This window comes from Martes martes (genome assembly GCF_963455335.1).
Source record: "Martes martes genome assembly, chromosome: 6".
Classification (NCBI taxonomy): Eukaryota; Metazoa; Chordata; class Mammalia; order Carnivora; family Mustelidae; genus Martes; species Martes martes.
In genome coordinates this window covers 147,987,822-148,000,581 of record NC_137893.1, presented here as the reverse complement: position 1 = coordinate 148,000,581, position 12,760 = coordinate 147,987,822, and positions in this window count along the sequence as shown.

The window sequence follows — 12,760 nt, the reverse complement described above, 5'->3', positions numbered from 1 at the left end:
GAAAACAGGTATGGTCAGTGAGCCCAGGAAGGGACTCTCACCTCAGATGGTCATAAACCACAAGCCGGGTGAGATGAGAATCGCTCTTCTCTTGAGTAGCCTGAAAAAAATCAGGAACATGCACCTGGTGAATAGGCAAAAACTCCTAGGGTGGTAGCGCCAGCAAAGGCCTTTAAAGTAAGAAAAGTAGGAAGGAAGGAAGGAAGGATGAAGTGAGCCAGGAGGGAGTGAGCCATGATCCAGGACTTGATCCAGGAGCTTCAGGCACCTGTGTATGCCCATGGCCACCTGTGGTTTTAGAAGCATAGAGGGCAGAGGCAGTCCTGGGCTCCTGTGACCACCTCTGAGAGAGCTGCTATGGGTGCACACAACAGGACGCTATGGTTTTCAGCAGTGCAGACAGATATGGAGGTGGTTTGTCTTGGAGGGTTTACTGAAGAGAGCATATTGCAATTTCTCTGTTCTGGGCCAGACGTTTGGCTGCAGCCATTTCTGCTCTGACCCTTGGAAGAAGCAAAGAAAGCCACCAGAGGAAAAAAGTACAGAGGATGGGTTTCCAATGAGCTGATCCCCCTAATGGGATGGGAAAACTGCCCAGGCAGGGATACCTGAGGAACAGCAAGGCAGTCCCCTCCCCCATAAGATAGTCTGGAAGAACAAGTGGATGACAACCCTATGACCCCTTAAGACTGTAAAATCCCACTGCCAGGGGAAAATTGTATATTGAGCTCCACGCTTGTTCATTGTTTAGATATAACTCTCCTTTTCTTTTTTTTTCTTTTTCTTATGCTTTTTTTCTGCTGTTTTCTTAATCTCTCATTCCAACTAGATGTTTATTATATCAACTTATATTTCCTAGTAGCTTTTTAACTTGTATTTTTCCCACATATATTTTTATTTTTTTAATCATTTCATTCCTTCCTTTTTATTATTAATTTCTTTTCAGCGTAACAGAATTCATTGTTTTTGCACCACACCCAGTGCTCCATGCCATTCGTGCCCTCCATAATACCCACCACCCAGCTCACCCAACCTCCCACTACCCGCCCCTTCAAAACCCTCAGGTTGTTTTTCAGAGTCCATAGTCTCTCATGGTTCATCTCCCCTTCCAATTTCCCTCATCTCCCTTCTCCTCTCCATCTCCCCATGTCCTCCATGTTATTTGTTATGCTCCACAAATAAGCAAAACCATACGATAATTGACTCTCTCTGCTTGACTTATTTCACTCAGGATAATCTCTTCCAGTCCCGTCCATGTTGATACAAAAGTTGGGTATTCGTCCTTTCTGATGGAGGCATAATACACCATAGTGTATATGGACCACGTCTTCCTTATCCATTCATCCGTTGAAGGGCATCTTGGTTCTTTCCACAATTTGGCGACCGTGGACATTGCTGCTATAAACACTGGGGTACAGATGGCCCTTCTTTTCACTACATCTGTATCTTTGGGGTAAATACCAATAGTGCAATTGCAGAGTCATAGGGAAGCTCTATTTTTAATTTCTAAAGGAATCTCCATACTGTTCTCCAAAGTGGCTGCACCAACTTGCATTCCCACCAACAGTGGAAGAGGTTCCCCTTTCTCCACATCCTCTCCAACACGCGTTGTTTCCTGTCTTGCTAATTTTGGCCACTCTAACTGGTGTAAGGTGGTATCTCAATGTGGTTTTAATTTGAATCTCCCTGATGGCTAGTGATGATGAACATGTGTCTGATAGCCATTTGTATGTCTTCATTGGAGAAGTGTCTGTTCATGTCTTCTGCCCATTTTTTTAAATTAAATTTTTTATTTATTTTCAGCGTAACAGTATTCATTGGTTTTTCACCACACCCAGTGCTCCATGCAATCTGTGCCCTCCCTAATACCCACCACCTGGTTCCCCCAACCTCCCACCCCCCGCCCCTTCAAAACCCTCAGATTGTTTTTCAGAGTCCGTAGTCTCTCATGGTTCACCTCCCCTTCCAATTTCCCTCAACTCCCTTCTCCTCTCCATCTACCCTTGTCCTCTATATTATTTGTTATGCTCCACAAGTAAGTGAAACCATATGATAATTGACTCTCTCTGCTTGACTTATTTCACTCTGCATAATCTCTTCCAGTCCCGTCCATGTTGATACAAAAGTTGGGTATTCGTCCTTTCTGATGGAGGCATAATACTCCATAGTGTATATGGACCACATTCCTTATCCATTCATCTGTTGCAGGGCATCTTGGTTCTTTCCACAGTTTGGCGACCGTGGCCATTGCTGCTATGAACATTGGGGTACAGATGGCCCTTCTTTTCACTACATCTGTATCCTTGGGGTAAATACCCAGTAGTGCAATTGCAGGGTCATAGGGAAGCTCTATTTTTAATTTCTTGAGGAATCTCCACACTGTTCTCCAAAGTGGCTGCACCAACTTGCATTCCCACGAACAGTGTAAGAAGGCTCCCCTTTCTCCACATCCTCTCCAACACACATTGTTTCCTGTCTTGCTAATTTTGGCCATTCTAACTGGTGTAAGGTGGTATCTCAATGTGGTTTTGATTTGAATCTCCCTAATGGCTAGTGATGATGAACATGTTTTCATATGTCTGATAGCCATTTGTATGTCTTCATTGGAGAAGTGTCTGTTCATGTCTTCTGCCCATTTTTTAATATGATTATCTGTTTTGTGTGTGTTGAGTTTGAGAAGTTCTTTATAGATCCTGGATATCAGCCCTTTGTCTTCAGCGTCATTTGTGAATATCTTCTCCCATTTCATAGGTTGCCTCTTTGTTTTGTCAACTGTTTCCTTTGCTGTGCAGAAGCTTTTGACCTATATTTTTAGATATATGCTTTATTATAGTCATAGAGCACATTAATAAAAGAAAAGGACAAGAAACATATGATCCTCTCAACTGATGCAGAAAAAGCATTTGACAAAATACAGCATTCTTTCCTGATTAAAACTATTCAAAATATAGAGATAGAGGTAACACACCTCAATATCATAAAAGCCATCCATGAAAAGCTCACATGAGTATCATTCTCAATGGGGAAAAGCTGAGAGCTTTTCCCTTAAGGTAAGGAACATGACAAAGATGCCTGCTCTCACCACTATTGTTCAACATAGTACTAGAAGTCCTAGCCTCAGCAATCAGACAACAAAAAGAAATAAAAGGTATTTAAATTGGCAAAGAAGAAGTCAAACAATCTCTCTACACAGATAACATGAAACTTTATGTGAAAACCCAAATGAATCCACCCCCAAATTACTAGAACTCATACAACTATTTAGCAACATGGCAGGATACAAAATCAATGCACAGAAATCAGTTGCATTTCTATACACAAACAATGTGACTGAAGAAAGAGAAATTAAGGAATCCATTCCATTTACAATAGCACAAAAACCATAAGATACCTAGGAATAAACCTAACCAAAGAGGTAAAGGATCTATACTCTACAAACTACAGAACACTTATGAAAGAAATAGAGGATTATTTGACCGTAGAGTTGAGGGTCTATTTCTGGGCTCTCTACTCTGTTCCACTGGTCTATGTGTCTGTTTTTATGCCAGTACCATGCTGTCTTGGTGATCACAGCTTTGCAGTAAAGCTTGAAATCAGGTAACGTGATGCCGCCAGTTTTGTTTTTCTTTTTCAACATTTCCTTAGCAATTTGGGGTCTCTTCTGATTTCGTACAAATTTTAGGGTTATTTGCTCCAGCTCTTTGAAAAATACCGGTGGAATTTTGATTGGAATGGCATTAAAAGTATAGATTGCTCTAGGCAGTATAGACATTTTGACAATGTTTATTCTTCCATCCAAGAGCATGGAATGGTCTTCCATCTTTTTGTGTCTTCTACAATTTCTTTCATGAGTGTTCTGTAGTTCCTCGAGTACAGATCCTTTACCTCTTTGGTTAGGTTTATTCCCAGGTATCTTATGGTTCTTGGTGCTATAGTAAATGGAATCAATTCTCTAATTTGCCTTTCTGTATTTTCATTGTTAGTGTATAAGAAAGCCACTGATTTCTGGACATTGACTTTGTATCCTGCTACATTACTGAATTGCTGTATGAGTTCTAGTAGTTTGGGGGTGGAGTCTTTTGGGTTTTCCATATAAAGAATCATGAAGAGAGAGAGTTTGACTTCTTCCTTGCCAATTTGGATACCTTTTATTTCTCTTTGTTGTCTGACTGCTGTTGCTAGGACTTCTAATACTATGTTGAACAAGAGTGGCGAGAGTGCGCATCCTTGTCGTGTTCCTGATCTCAACGGGAAGGTTGCAAGCTTTTTCCCATTGAGGATGATATTTGCTGTGGGTCTTTCATAGATAGATTTGATGAAGTTCAGGAATGTTCCCTCTATCCCTATACTCTGAAGCGTTTTAATCAGGAACGGATGCTGGATTTTGTCAAATGCTTTTTCTGCATCAATTGAGAGGACCATGTGGTTCTTCTCTCTTCTCTTATTGATTTGTTCTGTCACATTGATTGGTTTGCGAATGTTGAACCATCCTTGTAACCCAGGGATGACTCCCACCTGGTCATGGTGGATAATCTTTTTAATGTGCTGTTGGATTCTGTTTGCTAGGATCTTGTTGAGAATCTTAGCATCCATATTCATCAGTGATATTGGTCTGAAATTCTCCTTTTTGGTAGGGTCTTTGCCTGGTTTGGGGATCAGGGTAATGCTGGCTTCATAAAAAGAGTCTGGAAGTTTTCCTTCTGCTTCAATTTTTTGAAACAGCTTCAGGAGAATAGGTGTTATTTCTTCTTTGAAAGTTTGGTAGGATTCCCCAGGGAATCCGTCAGGTCCTGGGCTCTTGTTTTTTGTTGTTGTTGTTTTGTTTTTGTTTTTAAAGAATTTATTTATTTATTTGACAGACAGAGACCACAACTAGGCAGAGAGGCAGGCACAGAGAGAGGAGGAAGCAGGCTCCCCGCCGAGCAGAGAGCCCGATGCGGGGATCGATCCCAGGACCCTGGTATCACGACCCGAACTGAAGGCAGAGGCTCAACCCACTGAGCCACCCAGGTGCCCTTGGGCTCTTGTTTTTTGGGAGGCTTTTGATCACTGCTTCAATCTTGTTACTAGATATCGGTCTATTCAGGTTGTGGTGCATAAACAATGAATTCTGTTACGCTGAAAAGAAATTAAAAAACAAAGAAATAGAGGAAGACACAAAGAGATGGAAAAACATTCCATATTCATGGACTGGAAGAATAAATTATATTCATGTATATTCATACAATTGTGACAATGTCTATGCCACCCAGAGCTATTTACACTTTCAATGCCATCAATATCAAAATACCATTGGCATTTTTCACAAAGCTATAACAAATAATCCTAAAACTTATATGGAACCAGAAAAGACCCTGAATCACTAGGGGAATGTTGAAAAAAGAGAAACAAAGCTGGAGGCATCATAATGCCTGACTTCAAGTTCTATTACAAAGCTGTGGTCATCAAGACAGTATGGCATTCGCACAAAAATAAACACACAGACCAATGGAACAGAATAGAGAGCCCAGATAGGAACCCTCAACTCTATGGTCAACTAATCTTTGACAAATCAGGAAAGAATATCCAATGGAAAAAAGTCTCTTCAGTAAATGGTGCTGGGGAAAATTGGAAACCCACAAGCAGAAGAATGAAACTGGACCATTCTCTGACACCATACATAAAGATAAACTCAAAATGGATGGAAGACCTCAATGTGAGACAAGAATCCATCAAAATCCTAGGGGAGAACACAGGCAGTAACTTCTTCAACATAGGCCACAGAAACTTCTTTCAAGACATGTCCCTAGAAGTGAGGGAAATGAAAGCAAAAATGAACTACTGTGTCATCACACACAGAAATAAGGTTCTCAGACAGCAATCTGAGTGGCCATGAAGAGCTGCCTCTGAAAGGGAGAGCAGCCACAGCTGAATACTGCACATAGATTTTATTTTGGTTTTTTGTCAGAAAAGCAAGGACAGATGCTTCCAAGTGTGGAAAAGGAGTACAAAGGGATGGCAAATATCTTAAAGCAGGCTTGCATTTTCCCCTACACATAGGCATGCAGAGAGTTAGTCATGGATAAGGGAGGAGCAGGATGTTTAGGCTAGTAATCACCAGGTTCAGAAAGGGAAGACTGGGGGCGCCTCGGTGGCTCAGTGGTTAAAGCCTCTGCCTTCGGCTCAGGTCATGATCACAGGGTCCTGGGATCGAGCCCCACATAGGGCTCTCTGCTCAGCGGAGAGCCTGCCTGCCGCAACCCCCCGCCTCGCCTACTTGTGATCTTTGTCTGTCAAATAAATAAAATCTTTAAAAAAAAAAAGAAAAGAAAAGAAAAAGAAAGAAAGGGAAGACTGAGGGTTACATTCTTTCATACATGCTAACATATGCCCTGCCCCTGGGGATCGTGGGATTCTGCTCCTGCCAGGGCCATTGCATTCAACAGCCTGAGAACAGGAACACTGCTGACATTTCAGCTGCTTCCACAGGCAGTCCCCAGGGATTACAATATATTTTCTAAGACTAACTTCACACTATTGAGACTTCATCAGGATAAAAAGCTATGCACAGCAAAGAAAACAGTTAACAACACTAAGAGGCAACCTATGGAATGGGAGAAGTTACTTGCAAAAAAATTCATGGAAACAAATGAAAATGAAAGCACAACTGTTCAAAATCTTTGGGACACAGCAAAGGCAGTCCTGAGAGGAAAGTATATAGCAATACAAACCTTTCTCAAGAAACAAGAAAGGTCTCAAGAATGCAACCTAACCCTACACCTAAAGGAGCTAGAGAAAGAACAGCAAAGAAACCCTAAATCCAGTAGAAGAAGAGAAATCATAAAGATCAGAGCAGAAATCAATGAAGAGAAACCAAAAGAACAGTAGAACAAATCAATGAAACTAGGAGCAGGTTCTTTGAAGGAATTAATAAAATTGATAAACCCCTGGCCAGGCTTATCAAAAAGAAAAGAGAAAGGACCCAAATAAATAAAATCATGAATGAAAGAGGAGAGATCACAACCAACACCAAAGAAATACAAACAATTATAAGAACATATTACAAGCAACTATACACCAGCAAATTTGACAATCTTGAAGAGATGGATGTATTCCTAGAGACATATAAACTACCACAACTGAACCAGGAAGAAACAGAAAACCTGAATAGATCCATAATTGAAGCAGTCATCAAAAATCTGCCAACAACTAAGAGCCCAGAGCGAGATGGCTTCCCAGGGGAATTCTACCAAGCATTTAAAGAAGAATTAATTCCTATTCTCCTGAAGCTGTTCCAAAAAAATAGGAATGGAAGTAAAACTTCCAAACTCATTTTATAAGGCCAGCATCACCTTGATCCCAAAACCAGACAAAGACCCCATCAAAAAGGAGAATTACAGACCAATATCCTTGATGAACACAGATGCAAAGTTCTCACCAAGATACTAGCCAATAGGATCCAACATTACATTAAAAGGATTATTCACCACGACCAAGTGGGATTTATTCCAGGGCTGCAAGGTTGGTTCAACATCTGCAAATCAATCAATGTGATACAATACATTAATAAAAACAAGAACCACATGATACTCTCAATAGATGCTGAAAAACCATTTGACAAAGTACAGCATCTTTCTTGATTAAAACTCTTCACAGTGTAGGACAGAGGGCACATACCTCAATATCGTAAAAGCCATCCATGAAAAACCCACAGTGAATATCACCTTCAATGGGGAAAAACTGAGCTTTTCCCTATGGTCAGGAACACGGCAGGGCTGTCCACTATCACCACTGCTATTCAACATAGTACTACAAGTCCTAGGCTCAACAATCAGACACAAAAAGAAATAAAAGGCATCCAAATTGGCAGAGAAGAAATCAAACTCTGCTCTTTGCAGATAATATGATATTTAACGTGGAACACCCAAAAGACTCCACTCCAAAACTGCTAGAACTCATAAAGAAATTCAGTAGTGTCAGGATATAAAATCAATGCACAGAAATCAGTTGCATTTGTATACACCAACAGCAAGACAGAAAAAAGAGAAATTATGGAGTCAATCCCATTTACAATTGCACCCAAAACCATAAGATACCTAGGAATAATCCTAACCAAAGAGGCAAAGAATCTGTACTCAGAAAACTGCAAAGTACTCATGAAACAAATTGAGGAAGACACAAAGAAATGGAAAAAAGTTCCATGTTCATGAGTTGGAAGAACAAATATTGTAAAAATGTCTATGATACCTAAAGGAATCTACATGTTTAATGCAATCCCTATCAAAATGCCATCAATGTTTTTCAAAGAAATGAGACAAGTAATCCTAAAATTTACATGAAACCAGAAAAGACCTCGAATAGCCAGAGGAATGTTGAAAAAGAAAGCCAAAGTTGGTAGCATCACAATTCCAGACTTCAAGCTCTATTACAAAGCTGTCATCATCAACACAGTATGGTACTGGCACAAAAACAGACCCATAGATCATTGGAACAGAATAGAGAGCCCAGAAATAGACCCTCAACTCTATGGTCAACTAATCTTCGACAAAGCAAGAAAGAATGTCCAATGGAAAAAAGACAGTCCCTTCAACAAGTGGTGTTGGGAAAATTGGACAGCCACATGCAGAAAAATGAAACTGGATCATTTCCTTACACCACACACAAAAATAGACTCAAAATGGATGAAAGACCTCAATGTGAGAAAGGAATCCATCAAAATCCTTGAGAAGAAAACAGGCAGCCACCCCTTCGACCTCAGCCGCAGCAACTTCTTCCTAGAAACATCGCCAAAGACAAGGGAAGCAAGGGCAGAAATGAACTATAGGGACTTCATCAAGATCAAAAGCTTTTACACAGCAAAGGAAACAGTTAACAAAACCAAAGACAACCAACAGAATGGGAGAAGATATTTGCAAATAACACATCAGATAAAAGGCTAGTATCCAAAATCTATAAAGAACTTACCAAATTTAACACCCAAAGAACAAATAATCCAATCAAGAAATGCGCAGAAGGCATGAACAGACATTTTGGTAAAGAAGACAATCAAATGGCCAACAGACACATGAAAAAGTAATCAACATCACTTGGCATCAGGGAAATATAAATCAAACCACAGTGAGACACCACCTCACACCAGTCAGAATGGCTAAAATCAGCAAGTCAGGAAATCACAGACACTGGCAAGGATGCAGAGAAAGGGGAACCCCCCTACTCTAGTGGCATGAATGCAAGCTGGTGCGGCCACTCTGGAAAACAGCACGGAAGTTCCTCAAAAAGTTGAAAACAGAGCTACCCTATGACCCAGCAATGGCACTACTTGGTATTTACCCTAAAGATACAAACATAGTGATTCAAAGGGGCACATGCCCCCAAATGTTTATAGCAGCAATGTCCATAATAGTCAAACTATGGAAAGAACCTAGATGCCCATCAACAGATGAATGGATAGGAAGATGTGGTAATATATATACAATGGAATACTATGCAGCCATCAAAACAAATGAAATCTTGCCATTTGCAACGATGTGGATAAAACTAGAGGGTATTATACCAAGCAAAATAAGTCAATCAGAGAAAGACAATTATCATATGATCTCTCTGATATGAGGAATTTGAAATGCAGGTCGGAGGTGAGGGGGTAGGGATGGAAAAAATGAAACAAGATGGGACCTGGGAGGAAGACAAACCATAAGAGACTCTTAATCTCAGGAAACAAACTGAGGGTTGCTGGGGGGTAGAAGAGGAGGGTTAGGGTGGCTGGGTTATCGACACTGGGAATGGTATGTGCTATGGTGAGTGCAGTGAACTGTGTAAAATTGATGATTCACAGACCTGTACCCCTGAAGCAAATAACACATTATATATTAATTTAAAAAGAAAAGAAAAAAATGGCCATCAGCGAATGAAGAGATTAAATAATTGTAATATAGTCACATAAAAGAACATTATACAGTGGGAGGAATAAAGGAACCACACACACCTATGCAAACAATATTGGATAATCTGACAAAATATTAGGTGAAAAAAGGAAAGTCCCCAAAGCACATATAAGATATGATGTCTTTTGTGGGAGTTCAAATAAATTAAATTTTAAAATACAAAGGACTTCTCAAACTCAACACACACAAAACATAATCATGTCAAAAAATGGGCAGAAGATATGAACAGACACTTCTCCAATGAAGACATACAAATGGCTATCAGACACATGAAAACATGTTCATCATCACTAGCCATCAGGGAGATTCAAATCAAAACCACATTGAGATACCACCTTACACCAGTTAGAATGGCCAAAATTAGCAAGACAGGAAATAACGTGTGTTGGAGAGGATGTGGAGAAAGGGGAACCCTCTCGCACTGTTGGTGGGAATGCAAGCTGGTGCAGCCTCTTTGGAGAACAGTGTGGAGATTCCTTAAGAAATTAAAAATAGAGCTTCCCTATGACCCTGCAATTGCACTACTGGGTATTTACCCCAAGGATACAGATGTAGTGAAAAGAAGGGCCATCTGTACCCTAATGTTTATAGCAGCCATGGCCACGGTCACCAAACTGGGGAAAGAACCAAGATGCCCTTCAACGGACGAATGGATAAGGAAGATGTGGCCCATATACACTATGGAGTATGATGCCTCCATCAGAAAGGATGAATACCCAACTTTTGTATCAACATGGACGGGACTGGAAGAGATTATGCTGAGTGAAATAAGTCAAGCAGAGAGAGTCAAGTATCATATGGTTTCACTTATTTGTGGAGCATAACGAATAACACGGAGGACATGGGAAGATGGAGAGGAGAAGGGAGTCGAGGGAAATTGGAGGGGGAGGTGAACCATGAGAGACTGTGAACACTGAAAAACAATCTGAGGGTTTTGAAGGGACAGGGGGTGGGAGGTTGGGGGAGCCAGGTGGTGGGTATTGAGGAGGGCACGAATGGCATGGAGCACTGGGTGTGGTGCAAAAACAATGATTTTGTTACACTGAAAAGAAATTTAAAAAAAAAAAAGAGTTACAAACCTTTCCACAGAATTTAAGATCAAGCTATGCAGACTTTAGTGATGTAAAGTAGGGAGTAAGTCTATGATATTACCATATTATCATATACTCATTATAAATTGCTTCTTAGACCATCAAACATTTCACTTAGAATTTATTTTTCATTTAAACACCTGAAAATAAATGTATTGGTTTCTATCCAAATAATAATAATAATAATAATAATAATAATAATAATAATAAATACATGGTATTTAGGCATTGACATATGTAGGTGAGTATGTTGATATAGAAATTATATTCTAATGTAAGTGTGTGGTGAACACCAAATTCAAGATCACAAATTCCCTGGGGGTCAGGTAGGAACAAAAGAGAGTGTAAAAGCATAGAGGTAGCTATAGGCTGGCAGTAAGATCTCAGTTCTTATGACAAGGATGCCCACTCTCATCATTGTTGTTCAACATAGTACTAGAAGTCCTAGCAACAGCAATCAGAAAACAAAAAGAAATAAAAGGTATTCAAATTCACAAAGAAGAAGTCAAACTCTCTCTCTTCACAGATGACATGATACTTTATATGGAAAACCCAAAAGACTCCACCCCCAAATTACTAGAACTCATATAGCAGTTCAGTAATGTGACAAGATACAAAATCAATGTACGGAAATCAGTTGCTTTCTTATACACTATCAATAAAAATATAGAAAGGGAATTTAGGGAAATTAGAAAATCGATTCCATTTACTATACAATCAAGAACCATGTGGTGAAAAAACAATGAATACTGTTACACTGAAAAGAAATAAAAAATTAAAAAAAAAAAAAGAACCAGAAGATACCTGGGAATAAACCTAACCAAAGAGGTAAAGGATCTGTACTTGAGGAAATACAGAACACTCATGAAAGAAATCGAAGAAGACACAAAAAGATGGAAAAGCATCTCCTGCTCATGGATCAGAAGAATAAACATTGTTAAAATGTTTATACTGCCTAGAGCAATCTATACTTTCAATGCCATCCCAATCAAAATTCCACCAGCATTTTTCAAAGTGCTGGAATAAATAATCCTAAAATTTGTATGGGACCAGAAAAGACGCCGAACTGCTAAGGAACTGTTGAAAGTGGAAAAAGAAAAACAAAACTGGCGGCATCATGTTGCCTGATTTCAAGCTTTACTACAAAGCTGTGATCACCAAGACAGCATGGTACTGGCACAAAAACATAGACCAGTGGAACAGAGAGCCCAGATATGGACCGCAACTCTATGGTCAATTAATCTTCGCCAAAGCAGGAAAAAATATCCAGTAGAAAAAAGACAGTCTCTTCAATAAATGGTGCTGGGAAAATTGGACAGCTATGTTTAGAAGAATGAAACTCGGCCATTCTCTTACACCATACACAGAGATAAACTCAAAATGGATAAAGAACCTCAACATGAGGCAGGAACTTATCAAAAGCCCAGAGGAGAACATAGGCAGTAACTTCTTTGACATCAGCCACAGCAACTTCTTTCAAGACATGTCTCCAAAGGCAAAAGAAACAAAAGCAAAAATGAACTTTTTGGACTTCATCAAGATCAAAAGCTTCTGCACAGCAAAGGAAACAGTCAACAAAACAAAGAGGCAACCCATGGAATGGGAGAAGATATTCATAAATGACACTACAGACAAAGGGCTGATATCCAAGATCTATAAAGAACTCCTCAAACTCAACACTCAAAAGCAGATAATCACATAAAAAAATGGGCAGAAGACATGAACAGACACTTCTCCAAAGAAGACATA